Source organism: Drosophila takahashii, chromosome 3R (assembly GCF_030179915.1).
Source record: "Drosophila takahashii strain IR98-3 E-12201 chromosome 3R, DtakHiC1v2, whole genome shotgun sequence".
Classification (NCBI taxonomy): domain Eukaryota; kingdom Metazoa; phylum Arthropoda; class Insecta; order Diptera; family Drosophilidae; genus Drosophila; species Drosophila takahashii.
In genome coordinates this window covers 17,283,228-17,297,452 of record NC_091681.1, presented here as the reverse complement: position 1 = coordinate 17,297,452, position 14,225 = coordinate 17,283,228, and the positions used below count along the sequence as shown (strand labels likewise).

At 40.9% G+C, this 14,225-nt stretch overlaps 1 protein-coding gene across 3 annotated transcripts in view; it reads right to left on the bottom strand.

Annotated features, from left to right (window-relative positions):
- The window catches only part of Gfrl (Glial cell line-derived neurotrophic family receptor-like), a 122,802-nt gene that overhangs the window by 35,635 nt on the left and 72,942 nt on the right, over positions 1–14,225 (bottom strand). The gene's annotated exons all lie outside the window — the stretch shown is intronic.

Genomic DNA, 14,225 nt, shown 5'->3' with positions numbered 1-14,225 from the left:
CTGCCAAACGGTCATGGGCCTTCCGCCAGTTCCTCCTGCTCCTCCACCTCCATCACAAAACCCTCTTCATCCGCCGGATGCCCCGTAAAAGTTGTAGTTCGCTGCTGCTCCTGAATTTTCTCTTTCATCCTCCTCGACCTCCTCCTGCTGCTGCCCCACGCTCATTAACGAAATGACCGTTTGCATATTGCAAGTCGAGTGGGCGGGTAATAGTGGGCAGTGGAAAACCCGGCGGAGGAGGTAGATTCCGGAGCCGGAATAACAAAAGAAGTGCCTTCAAAAATTCACGAATTGCATGCGGACGCAGCTGAACTTACTCCGCGGCGACTGCAGGAAGTGGCCTACTGCCAGAGCCGAGAAGTAACCAGCAAGCCAGAAGGCCAAAGAGCCAGAAAGCCAGAAAACCAGAACAGTGGCAACAATTGCATGGCCGCAGAAGTTTCCCGGACAGTCGAATTTTTTGCGGAAATACGGAAATACAAATAAACAAAAGTCAGTGGGGAATGCGGCGGACGAAATAGCCATAGTTCGGCTGGACTTTAAAGTGTTTTATGGTTATTGGGTGCTTAGAATTGCATTGAGATATGCAGCGCGCGTCTGGCCCGATGACAGCCAAGAAATTATCAGCGACTGGCGGGTCGGTGGTTGGGGATCGGGATCTCCTGGCCGCAAATTGCCAACTGGCCGGGTGGGGACACACCCAACCTCAATCCCCGGCGACCCATTTGGAATCACTTAAAACACACAAATCAAGCAAAAGTTGAAAACACAATAACAATTGTTTTGGGACACACCATAAATTTGCATGCCAAGAAGAGTAATGCTCCGAGGCACATAGAAAAAAGCGAAATAGGCACATAAATATGCGACCGACCGGCGGTTCTTGTCCCACCTCCCAGTAACTCCACATCCTCCTCCACATCCAGAACTCCGCCGACGACAACCAGAACAATTCGTTTGTGTCACAATCAGATTCGGCACAGGCACAAAAATGTTCGCTTTTCGCGTTTCGCGCTCGCCATGTTTCATGAATTATTTCCCCGAACCCCAAAAAGTTTTCGACCAAAAACTTTGACTGCAGAAAGAGGCCAGAAAATGAAAAAAAAAAAAAGAAAAAGCGGCAAGGGAGGCAAGACATTGACTGGGAACTGGCCAGTGTTGCAGGCCAACTCCCATTGCTGCTCAGCGCTGCACTGGAGAAAAGTCACAACTAAGTGGGTCGTCATTATTAAATACTTATTGTTTTCGATAATTTAAAAACGTTAATTTGAATATCATAAATAAAGTGCGACTTCCAATCGTCAAACCTTCAACTGTCACTTGAATACAATACATTTTTCAGGCATTTATTTTCTGTATTACTAATGAGATTTTCTTATGAGATTTCTTTTAATCTTTATCTTTAAATCTTTTTAAAAATATTTAAAAATTTTAAACTATTTCCAATTGTTTGTGATTATATTCGTGGCTTTAGATAAATATTAATAATGTCCTTTTAAAAAAGAGTTATAAATAAATTATTATAGTTACCCAATGTTTAGGCAATATAAGAGGAAATTCTGACTGTGACTTAATTTTACAAAATAAAATCAACAGTGAATTGTTGATTTAATAATTCTGAATATATTTTTAAAATATTTGTTTTATTTTTTTCTCTGTGTGCCTTGTTTGCGTTGATTCGTGCGGCGAACATTTCGATTACCATTTTCCCTGGTGGCGCGTTGCAGGAGGGTCGGCGGTGAGAAAGGAGGATGGGGATTCCTCCAGTGTTTCGCATTTTCTGCAACTTTGCTGGCGCGCTGCCCTTTGCCCTCTGCTCTCCGCCCTCTGCCATCCTGCTGCCGCTGCTGCTTAAATTTCAATTGTGTGCCGGGGGCGCTGGCCCGACGCTGGAGCACTCTGGTGCAGGCTTTAATAAATTATGGCCCACGTCGGGGGTGGCGTTCGAGAGGTATTGTTGGTGTTGCCACTGCTGCCGGCTGCCCTGCATGCCACTTGGAAAAAGTTAATACAACAAATGCGCTACTACAGCCCAGCTACCAGCAACGAGCTACCAACTACCAACTACCCGGCAGCAACAACAATTGCAATAACAATGACCGCATTACGAGGCCGCGAATCGTTGCTCGAAAAGCCAAGTCGGTGGCAGTGGCAACATCAACAACATGGCCGAGAAATGGCAGCTTTACAACTTCCGGCAAGCAAGGACTACGGACAACGGACAACGTACAACGGACAAGACGGGACAGGACGAAGGGTCCCGGGTTCGCCACTGTAATATGTTCACTGTGGTTGCCGCGTTTTTATTTTCGCGCTGCCCTCCCAGCCCTCTGTTGCTCGGAGGCCATCCTTATGTCATTCGGGATTATTTTGTGGGTTAAAAACTAATTTTCGGTCATGAAGTGGATTTCGCTGTGTGCATGTTGCCGACATTCGGCGGCCCATAAATATGCAGCACTGCCAACTGCACGGAGCTCCGGCAATTTGCATGGGCCGGCGTATAAAACATTGATTTCCCGACTCCAACTGGATCAATGTAGCGACTTAAAGCCCGCCCGGATTATCCGCAATAATACTCTTTTCTGGGCGGAGCCGTTGAACCAAATGTCAACAGTTGAAAGTGCGTGACCAAATTATTTCATTTCATTTTATTTAATTTATGGTCCTCCGGCCCCGAGTGGAAGTCCTTGCCGCCTCGCCTACTGGCATTTAAATTTAACTACAGTCAGACAATGCGAACAGAGCTCGGTGAAAACAACATTACCAACAGCACACTGGCAACAGCAACACCACCAGCAACAGCAGCAACATAAAATGTCGCCTGCGGCCATTTTCATGGGCAACCAACCGAATTGGGTGTTGAAGCTGGTGTTGGGCCTTAACCAAAACAACGAAAACAACAACCCAAAGAGAAAACACGAAGGAACGCTCGAGGAGAGTGATACGATTAGGAGATACCTGGTACTCAATGTCCTCATAAATATTATGGCTTGCATAAATTGAACGTTATCTAAATATATCTAGAAAATTTTTGTCAACTTTGGATCGCATCCTAAAAATCGCATCTAAAAATATTCTAACAAAATATCAATTATAATAATAAATATTTATCTTTATTATGACCTCTTCATTAAATTAAATTAAAATACATTTAATTTAATCCATACATTTATTTAAGGATTTATCAAAATAAAATTTAATTTTATTTACCCTTAAGAAAAACTAGTAGCTACTTTTGTTCTTGTGAGATTATAGTTATAGAACATATTTAAGTATAATATACCCCTGGACCTCTTCAAATAGCGGGTATAAAAATATCGTTCGAGGGGTCACGGGGCTGAATAACGAGAATGCTGCTGGGGATTATGGTCAATTATGTGTAAATACAATTATTGTTATTGTTGTTGCCGTTCCACGATGTTGTTATTGTCGGGACCTGTATGGCTGTTGTAGTTGTTATTGCCATTGTCATTGATGTTTTCCATAATTGTAGTTACCGCTGTGCGATGCATAAAATTTGTTATTTTCCCAGCACGCCAGGCTGATGATCGATTCATTAAAATGCGCCAGTTTAAAACACCATCTAGTGACCTCCCTCCCCTCATGTTCTGTCACGCCTTCTTTTATTGTCCTTGTTCGGTTGCTTGGCACGTTTCCCGTGATTTAAGTACATTTCCAGCAGAAAAAAATGGAATGAAATCCGGAAACAATAAAAGAAGTGTAACTACAAGTAAGGAAGCATTTGCAGAGACGCTGCAGTAAATGCCTTGGTACCACCGGGAGGTCCTTTCTATTCTGGCTTAGTCACGTCACCAGTGCAGCTCTTGACTGGGATTTCAAGGGGTTGCATTGCGTTTTTTCCAGCTTCAAGTATTCAATTTTTATTTATTTATGGAACATGGAATATGCCAGAGATGTCACATCTAACTAAGTTGTATATTTTATTAACTGAATTCCCTGGGGAAATGTTATTAAGTCAATTCTACTTAATTTAATAATATCCTTAGGGATATTAAAACAATGGGTTTAATTGTTCAGAACGTTTCTATTTAAATACAAATAGGTTTATCTTTTTCAACTTTTTATAAGGACACACAATGGTTCCGCCTCAATAAAAAGAATCCTGTTTTCCTAACAAACAAAATTATTCGGAACGCCCCAAAAGACCCCGGGGGAAACCTATTAGTAAACATCGTAAGCTTGTTAGCTTCGACACTCAAGTGGCTCCTCTCGCAATTTATTCCACTTGTTAAATGTTATTCAGCTGCCGGCATTACCAGGAAAAACCAAAACAAAATAAACACATCAATAAACAGAGTTGACAAAGATTTGATTGCATTATTATAAAACAATTTGCATTCGATAAAAGTCAAAAGCAGCGGCAGGCAAAGTCATAAAAGTCGCGCAATGAAAATTGGAGCACCATCCCTCAGAAAAAAGAGGAAAAAAGCTGCTGAATCAGGAGCGGAGGCAAAGTCACTTTTGTTGCTTTTGAAATGAGGAGGAAAAGAAATATGCAAAATGCGCATAAATCTAAAGGCTCGACACGGGATGGAAAATCACGGCGGACGGTAGGACGGGTCCGGGAAAGTTCCCATCTGCCTCTGACTTAGACTGAAAGAAAACTTGTTTTATTAAATGGTGATTTTGATTTAATTTAAAAATTATATAGCTAGTATTTATCAGCAGATAAGTAAGCATTTATAGTTTGGTTTTATACAGAGATAAGTGAAAAGCCTATAAACTGCTTGCCTATTTGGAAATCTTTTTATTTGCGAATATGATTTAAAATGTTTTATTTTCCGGTGCCATTTTCTTTCCAATAATTTGGTATTTTAATTTGACAAAATAAATAAATAAAATGTTTTGAGTTTCCAACTAAATATTATAAACTTAAAATTACAGTATTATTATTCCAACTTGAAATGCTAAATAGAAAATTATCAAATTTTGGTTTTTAATTTTTGTTTTTTATTATTTTTGTCAATTCAATTTTTTGAGTGCTCTCCTCCTCTGTGGGAAATCGAATCCCGGCCAGGCTGTGCGTCCACGTTCGCGCATGCAGAATAAATGATTTTCTATTTGTTAAGTCAAAGTGAAATTGTCTAAGGGCGGGTGCCTGTGCGTGAGCCTTGTGTGTGTTGACATTTCTTTGAGCCGCCATCACTCACTGGCTTAGAGAGAGAAAAAAGAAAGGAGGGCTCATACGAGGCAAAGACAACATTTTCAGCATTTACATTTCATTTTTTGTCGTTCGTCAAATGTTTTGGCCGCCTTGCCGTCTCATTTACAAGGAATTCCATCGCCTCGCAGCTGGAGAAAGAGGGAGAGGGGGAAAGAGGTCAAAGGGCGGCACATATGTCAAGTGTTGCGCCCGGGTCGAAAGTCGGTGGGTGTTGGGTTTTTTCATCGGCAGTGGAAGTGCGATCTGCAGCACTTGCTGTGTGTGGGTCTTTGGGCCAGCTTCTCTGGGCCATGGTAAAAAAAATATACATATACATTTTTATTCTTATCTTCCTGTTCCTTTGCCCCATTTTTTTCTGCTTTCCGCTCTCACTTTTGTCCTGTTTTTTGCGAAAAAAAGCCTTGCCCGTCTGCTGCTGCTGCTGCTGCATTATCCTTTTCCCTTTTTACGTGTGTTCCATTGTTTTAAATTATTTATGCCTGCGTAAAATATTCAAAGCTTTGCCAAATGCAGAAAAGAGACGGAGAACGCTGGAGGAGCGGGACAGGACGAGAGTGACGTGAAATTCGAACGCACAATAACAAAAAGGGAGGCGGCGGGGCGGACCAAGTCCAAGTTATTATTCATAACACAGCAGCATCAAAGTGTAAAGGAGTCTGCGACAATTCCCACTGCCATTTTCCGCCTCCTGCTGCAAACCTTCAAGTTTACATAAATTATTTACGACCTTCAGCGGGCGTACGGAGGAAAAAAAACACCAGCAACCAAGGGGAAAATGTTATTTTGACAATAATGCCGAGAACCATCTAATTTCGTGCCTTGTTTGCCATTTCGATTTCACTTTGCCGGCCAGCGACAAAAAAGGGATTCTTTGAGGCGGTGATTTCACTGTGTTTACTTTCCGCCGACTTCCGAAATGATATTTTAATTAATTTAAGTGCTTCGCTTGGTTTACTTTCACCGGGCCAATTAGGAATTACGTCAGCGAATTTATTGAATTTGCGCCGCCCTTATCAGACTGTCGGCCCGTCATGACCTTGTCGTGGCCTTAAAGCGCTCAAAAGTCTTAAGTAAGTTGGCTGCTCCCGTGTCCTAATGCCACTTAATATCAGTTGAGAAACCGGTCATTAGAGCGGGAAACCAGAGGCTGTAAATTGGAAAATCCAACGCCAAAAGAAGTCGAGCGGAGTTCAGTTCAGGAGTTGAAAAGTCGAGTTAGCTGTATTAACTTAACAGTTTGACATCTAACACCTCGCAACTGTTGCAGCCGCTGAGAAGTCAAGTGTGCACTGCAAGCACTAAAAGAAATTGGGGGTTTCAATGGTGAATTATTTATAAGGAAATCAATCTAACAGATTTTACTACTGTATATCCCCATCTTTTGTTCTTCCTAAAATGTAAATCAAAATGTTTATAAGAACTGTTAATCATTATTCGCCGTGAGAATAAATCAAATATGACTTTTATTACCTACAGTTATTAATATATTAATATTTATAAAATGTCATAATAATTTTAAATAATATATATTATTGATCTTTAATAGCCTTAAGCCTAAGACATTTCTCTCTGTGGAAAGCCCATTGGCTTTGGTCTTAAGTGGCACTCGGTTTTGGGTTATCAACCCAGGCGAAGCCGCCAGAAGAAACCGGAAAATGGCAAGTGTTGCTTCTGGCATTTCTCGTTTTCGGTTGCAGCCGAGAAGTGCGGGAAAATTCTAGCCACTCAACCACTCAGCCGCCCACTACCCACTCAAAGGTAAAGGTGTGCGGCAACTTTAAGCGAAGATTTCCACATTGGCCGCACACAAAAATATTGTCGCGCATTTGTTCGCAGCTTACGGAAACATTTTTCTTAACACGCTCCGCAATTTTTTGCACGCTCCTTCGCCAACTTTTGTTTCGCCATGTTTTGTTCTCGACGCGGCTTCACTTTTTCTTTCCCAACTTCAATTTGGAGCGGGCAGAGTGCACAATTTAAAGCATTTACGAGCGCAATTTGTCTGCCGCCTGCTCAGACCGCAGTCAACTCCACTTCCAGTTGGATTCCAAACTTTGGGCGTTTTTTTTTCAAATATATATATATTTCTTTTTTGGTGAGAAAACTCCAAACAGGTTGAAAGTGTGGGAGAAATGCAGGTTGGCTGCCCGCAGCTGCCAGTCTGACATTTTTCTTGGCGTAAATCTGGCAGCAGCAGCGACTTTAGATGCTTTTTGCAGCTCATTGAATTTCGTACGCTTTTGTCTGCCACTGCCAATGCCATAAAAGTGGATGCACTTTTTCCCTCTGGCTCCACACGACTAAATATTATACTCTCTTAAAAATACGTAGTTTTTAAAGTAATTATAAATGGTTAGAAAGATGTTCTACAACAGCTTTAAAGTTTAAAAAATCGTTTGTTAGATGTGATGGGCGCTTTTCCAAATAATGTTCTTTAATATCTTCTCTAAAATTTGTTTAGGACTAAACTCGTTTTTAAAATTATTAGTATTATTTTCTTATATCAAATAATCCGATTATTATATTTAAAAATGGTATTCAAATTTCTCATCATTTCGTTTGGTGTAGTTGCAGCTATTCTATATTTTTTCATCTTCTTACTGGTTTTAAACAACTTGGCAACAAACTAAACCTATTTAAGAGCATCATCGCTGCCTGCGGGTTTTATCTTCCGGAATTTGTGGAGTTAAACCATATGTGAATATGTGCACTTTTATCCCTTGCCCCTTTGGCTACCACAGCTCCTCGGCATTTTGCATATTCGAAAGCCTTCTGCTGGCGTTTATTGTCAATACAAAAGTTTTATGCATTTGCGGAAACTTTATTTTTTTTGCCGAACTTGTGCGTTAAATTGTGTAAACGGATTTTCACAGCAGATCCTTGAGGCCGAGAATGTGGGATCGTTGCGAGAGTAGAGAATGACTTTACAGAGACTTTCGAGTTGTTGGCCCACACATACCGACACTTGTGAACAAGTTAACAAAACGATTTCGCTGTTGGGAAACTTTTATTGTGTGAGTGTGGGCGGACAGTCAGCCAGACAGCCAGACTGCCACGCCCACAGCGGGCAAATGTATTATTCATGAGGCGGCACACACGCAATAAGTCTCTCTTTGTCCCTGTCTGAGTTTCTGTTTCCGCTGCAGCGATAATCGCAGGTCAATTTCATAAACAAATAAGGCGGCATTATCTGGATTCCATTGAGAGTGCGATTCCAGCCCATTGCCGAGCGGCCATAATGAAGCCGTTCCATGCGGACCGACATACGAGGTACACAGTTCAGTATCGGAGTTATCTTAATTATAGATCGATTCACTTGAAGGACACTGACACAGCAAACACCGGAGGTAAGAAATATATATTCGTTTTTGAATTGAAATAAACCATAAACATAAATTGGTTAACTAAGCTAAATTACCATAGATTTTAGGTCAGCAATATAGATGTCATATATATATTTAACTATTGGGACTATGATATAAATTAATATCTTTCTATTATAAGAGATATAATAATTATTAATGGCTTATAAATACAAAAAATATTTAAAATTGAATATTTTTCATTAACCCCGACTGTACATATGGTAGGTGTTGGCCATTGTCTGCGTGTCGAGACTAATTTAGGCTTGAGTTGACACCATAATTTATAGCGATTTGCACGCCTGTCCAGCCCAATGACTTGGCTCGGACCACGGACCTGCATGGCTCTTCTGCCACCTACAAAGGGAGTGAAAAATGCCGGGACTATTAATTGTAATTTTCAGTGAGGACTCAGCCCCGGTTAATTGGTGCAAACATGCCGCAGGACCAAGTGGCGTGTAAGTGAATGGCAAATTAAATTTCTGCCAACGAGGAGACGGCTGTCGACATGCTGGGACTGCATTTATCCATTTTATTGACGCTCTAATTAAAGTGTTGGGCTCATCAATATGCCCAAGGTGAGGCTGCCATGGCATCCATGTGTGTCGTCCTGTGTTGGTTAGCAAGGACACGAGTGTGTCGGCTGGGGCTATGGCAGCAGTTTTGTAGCAAAGTTTGCTGTTATGGCAGGCGGAGACAGAAAGCACACACGACACCGATACAAGGTGAGGCCCGGGTTAAGCTCCAAAGGAGCACGAAACGGTAGGACACTCGAAAAAAAGTGTATTTCAAGAAACGGAATTGGATTTAAAAGAGATCGCAAAGCATATAAGCTTTATCCTGTCTTCAGAAATATTATTTTAATTAACCACTCTTTAAACTCTTTTAAAATGTATTTTAAAGTAATATTTTGGGTAAACTTAGAAAGCCATACTTTTGATTATTTCGATTTTAATAATTAAGTCTTAAAGATAATAATAAGTGTATTATATATTTTGTATGGAAACCATTTCGATTTACTACAATTAAAATTCATTATTAAATCTATTCAACCAATCTATTCAATATTCCATCTATTCCATCAATTTTTCAATTTTTTCATTTAAATGTATTTATTTCTTATCTGGTTGAGAGGTAATTATAAATTGCCTATAACCTGTACATTTTCAAATTAATTATTACCAACTGTTTGTTTAAGTTATTTTCGTAAAATGCAGAATTATTTAATAAAATGTAGCTTATAGTTCTAATGATAAATAAGAAATTACTATAACGTTAATAACGTTCAAAAATGTACTCAAAAGAGGTTAATCAACCTTCAAAACCAAACTTTTGCGCTCCGTGCAGCATCAACAAACCGAACGGCAGTAACGACATCGGTATTTTGTGGCGGTAGCCGTACGAGTAGCAGTAACAGTTTTATCGCCAGCGACAACGCAATGGCAAAGGCAAAGTCGCAATAACAACGGCCTGAGTAAGTGACTGAAATTGCCTAGAAACAAAGAATGCTTTAGCAACTTCCCCCTTTTGGGCCTGCGGCTTTTGTTGCTAACCACATCCACATTGTGGTGCAACGCAAAAGGCCAGCACATGGTGGCTAAAAAAGAAAAAGAAAAAAGAAAAAAAGAAGAGAAATGGCAATGTATGACGGAAGGGGAATGCGAAATTCGCACAATGGCAGCAACAAAGTTGATGACGTGCCGTGACGAGCGCGTTACTCATACGCAGCGTGGGCCCAGATGAGTTTCTAGCCAGGTTGGTCCACTTGACATATTTCCGATGAGCTACTCCCAGCGGGGGCTTATCCTCTCTTTTTTTTCCAAGCATTCTGACTGCTCAAACGGAATTGCTGACAAATCAATATGAGCAGTGGAGATCAGTGAGCGAGGGGCAATTTCGCCCCCAAATGGCCCAATCAGAATATCATAATTCCCTAATAGCCGGGGCGAAATGTGATATCTGGCATTCAATCACCGCCATGCCCGCAATCACCACAAAAGGTCAATTGCCACAAAGTAAACAATTAAATTGGGGGCAAAGCGGCAGCAAAGTGGACCTAAACCGCAGGCTAGTCAATACGAATGCCGAGGCGAATGCCTTCGACAATCCTCCACTGAGGCTGTTAGCTGTTGGCTTTTAGCTGTTTACTGGCACGCGCCCTTGGGCCAGGCAATGAATTTTTGTCGTACTCAATAAGGAAGGCCAACGAGGGGGAGGGCTGCGACAACGGGGCGGCTAAAATGGCAATAAAAACAGCAATTGATAAGCGAACCAGCAGCAGTCCCGCCAAATAAGCAAACAAGCAAGCAAACACACATAACACAGGCAAAATGAGGGGCGAGGCAGACAAACAATCAAACGATAAACGGATGCCAAAAAAAAGGAGAAAGCAGGCGCATGCACTTAAAGAAATTTGTTTTTAAAAACTTAAAAAACTATAGATATAGAAAAAAAAGACAACATTATAAAACACTTATCAAACCCTCAAAATAATAATTACATTTTAAAATAATATCAACCATGTATGTAAGTTATATAATATTCCTTTTTTCCAAATTTATAAACTAGCATTTCAGAAAACTTTTGGTTAGAAGTGTTTCCTACGTTTAACATTTTTGGATAGTCAATTCAAGTAGTCTTTCGGTTTCCAAATATCAAAGAACGAGAAGTTTTTCTGTGTGCATCAAGGCAAACCAAGCCATTGTATTTCAACCTCAATTTGGCAAATTCTATTACGATAATAAGAGTGCGGCGAGGGGGGCGACCAGTGGCTCGGCAGGGGGTGGGAAAATAGCCGGAAAATGCTTGATGTGCCTGGCAAACCAACAACACCAGCGGCAGGCAGTTAAAAGCAAAACAAAAACGGAGGCTGGGCTGTGGCAAGTGTATCGACAATGAGTGAGATCCAATTTCAGTTCGATTCTTATCCAATTTCTGGGCAAATAAGTGAAAATGTTTTCATTTTCATGCCTTTGAGCAATGGATTTGGCCAACTGTCGGTCTGTCTGTGTTCTTTGAGCGTGTCAATAATTTGTCCCAAGCTTGGCTGAAGTGTGAATAAGAGCCAATGGGAAATGGAATTAGAAATGAGCCAGTAAGTGAAGGATTTCCACAGCACCACCCGTCCAAAAAGGGTTTCCCGGCACTTAAGAAGCTTTGCAGCCAGACCACAAAGTTTTCCCATGTCACGTCAGCAGCGATTGATGTGACAAAAAGTTCTTTTAAATTATTTGATTTTTATTTTTATTTTTCTTGTCTCGCTTTTTGCCGAACATCCTTGATTTTAAGCCCGATTAGAGGCATTAAAGCTGAGCTTATCCAACCATGAAAGAAAAGAGCATTGAAAGGGGGGAGAGCGAAAGCATAAAATGCAAATCTCAGATTTGGTTTGTTAAACATTTGCTTAACCACGAAAAGGAAAGAGAAAGCCCGAAGTGTCGCCTGCCATGTAATTTTCCCCCAAGAAAATGACGAAAGCGAGAAGAGGAAAGCCAAGTAGAAAGGAGGAGGAAGGCGGAAGGAAGGAAGGACTCCAAATGAAGACAACAGCACATGGCACGGGACTCAATCGGGACTGTCGAGCTCTCGAGCTGCCAAATATGCCACATTATGAGGCAAGGGCAACATATGCTCGACAACAGTCCGGAAAATCTGCGTGGGGAAATGAGCTAGCCGAGAGGGAAGGGAGGGGGATCCCCCGGATCAGACATAGCAAATAAGGGAAAATTACGTTAAATAGAAAAGAAAAAGTTTTCCACTTTTTAACTTTGCCACTGAGCGGCACGCAGCGCGGTTGTTGAACATTTTACAAACAATTTAAGAGCCGCATTAAATTATTGTTACGCTCGCAGCTTAAACTTTAAGACAGCCAGTCCAACTGTGCTGCTTTTGGCCTTATTTTTATGGCCACCCTCGCTTTTGCTCTTGCTCTCGAGGGGCGATAAGAGTGAAAAATGGTAAATTAAGCAAAGGCAAAGGAAAAGCAAAAGCCAAGGCGGCCTGTTATTATTGTTGTTCCCCTTGTTATTCGTTGTCTTGTTGTTGTTTTTCCAACGCGCGTCAGACTAAATTAGAGCAAAAAACTTAATTTGCCTTTTTTTTGGTCTTTTGGTTTTTTTTTTTTCGTTTTTTGGGTTGAGCCAAAAAGTCGGCAAACGGCAACTGGCAGAAAGGAAAATCAAAGAGGAAAAGGCGCAAAATAACAATTATGTTTTAAGGCAATTGTTTTGGTTTTTCCTTTTGGTTTTCCTCTGCCCCGACTGCTCTGCCGAGTTTTCTTGTTTTTCCGCTTGTTACAATTAGTGCTGTTCTTTTTTTCTGTACTGTTTGTTTTCTGGCCGTTTATAATTGAGAATGAAATAAGGTTAATTAGAGTAATGGCCACTTTGCCGCTTTGGCTCAGACTCTGGCTGAAAGGCCGAGTGAAAGATGTTTCCATTTCGGCCAAGGCTGATTGACACCGCTTGGAAAAAGTCCCCGATCACTGAAAAAAATCCTTAAAAAAATTCAAATATTACCACAAAAATGTAAAAAAACTATAGCCACTTAACTTTAATTTTTGGCGTTACCAAGGAAACCTTTCCGACTCAATAACTTTTGTTTTCCAAGTGCTAAAACGCCCCTTACCCTGCTCCGATTGCACCGCAGGCAAATTTAAGTAGTTAATTTATTTATGACCCCCACTCCAGACCAATGAAGGACAGGGCAAAGTTTTGCTTGCCCAACTGTGATAGTAAACTTGTCGACAACTAAACCGACACGTGCTCCAACTCCAGCCATTTCCAATACCACGAGCCATGATGGGGCAGCATCTAGCTCCACATCACACCACGTAGTTTGGCGAAAACACTTTTGAAATATTAAACACTTGAACCCATTTACTTTGTATGACCAGAAGCTGTCAGAGCCAGTCTTTGGCAGCCGTTCCTGATTGGCCCCGTCCACTGAAAATCAAAACACAGTTGCGGTTAAGGTAATAGCATTGATTTACCTCGTTTTTACAAGATTTAAGATGTAAAAGAACATCCTAAGATGTTACGCATTTAAGATTTAATATTCTCTGAAATTTTAAATGTCTAAACATACAAAAATATTACCAAAAAGAATTTAGATTACACTCAGTTTTGGTGTGTAAAATAAATGGATCACTTTATTATGCTAAAAAGGTAGCACTATTTTTTTGGCCGCTGCTATAAGCTAGTATGCCCTATATGGGGGTGGACGTTAAATGACTTTTAATTGGTGTTAGTTCACGTTGTCTTTAGCACTGCCGCCTTGTTGTTGGCCCTGTCAGGCGATATTCCTTTAGCGGGGGTATGAAAATGCTACCAAAACTTTGTGCCCATAAGTTTTGCCTCGTTTCGGTCTTGTATTTCCTTTTTTTCCTTTTCGGTTTTACATATGTAACTACAAGGGCAACAACAACGACGAGTGGGAGATCTAGAACTAGAACTAGACAGACTTTTCGACCAGGCCGCAAAAGTTTCCATACAATAATAATCACTTTGTAAAAGTTCTGCCTTGGCCAAAACCATTGCAGTTAACGAATTTTCGGTGACGCCACTAACTGAAAGTCGCACAAACGTTCAAATCTGCTAAAAGCCAAACTGCGGGCCAGAAAAACTTGTTCCTTATACGTCGGATATCTCTCGGGCCCAAAGCACAAAATTCTGGGGCTC